Source organism: Gavialis gangeticus, unplaced genomic scaffold (assembly GCF_001723915.1).
Source record: "Gavialis gangeticus isolate Ggan-Ray unplaced genomic scaffold, GavGan_comp1, whole genome shotgun sequence".
NCBI lineage: Eukaryota > Metazoa > Chordata > Crocodylia > Gavialidae > Gavialis > Gavialis gangeticus.
This window is the reverse complement of record NW_017729004.1, coordinates 53,435,286-53,435,655: the sequence shown is the minus strand read 5'-3', so window position 1 is coordinate 53,435,655 and position 370 is coordinate 53,435,286. Positions and strand designations below refer to the sequence as shown.

Sequence of the window (370 nt, the reverse complement as noted above, 5' to 3'; positions counted from 1 at the left end):
TTCTTCCTCCCCAGGTGCAGCACCTTGCACTTGTCGGTGTTGAAACCCATTTTGTTCTCGTCCGCCCACCCCTGTAACCTGTCTAGGTCTGACTGCAGCCTATTCCTCCCATCTGGCATGCCCACATCCCCCCACATCTTAGTGTCGTCAGCAAATTTGAACAGGGTGCTTTTTACCCCCTCGTCCAAGTCACTGATGAAGATGCTGAACAGTGCAGGCCCAAGCCCTGAGGGACCCCACTGCCCACATCCCTCCAGGTCGAAAATGACCAGAAAATGTCCAGAAAGACTATGTTCACTGCTACCCTTGCTTCTAAGGATTTTGTGACCTGGTCATAGAAGGCCGCCAGTTTGGTCTGACAGGACCTGCC

At 53.2% G+C, this 370-nt stretch overlaps 1 protein-coding gene across 1 annotated transcript in view; it reads right to left on the bottom strand.

Annotated features, from left to right (window-relative positions):
- CDK14 (cyclin dependent kinase 14) overlaps positions 1 to 370 on the bottom strand; it is an 869,337-nt gene that overhangs the window by 272,229 nt on the left and 596,738 nt on the right. The window lies entirely within an intron of this gene.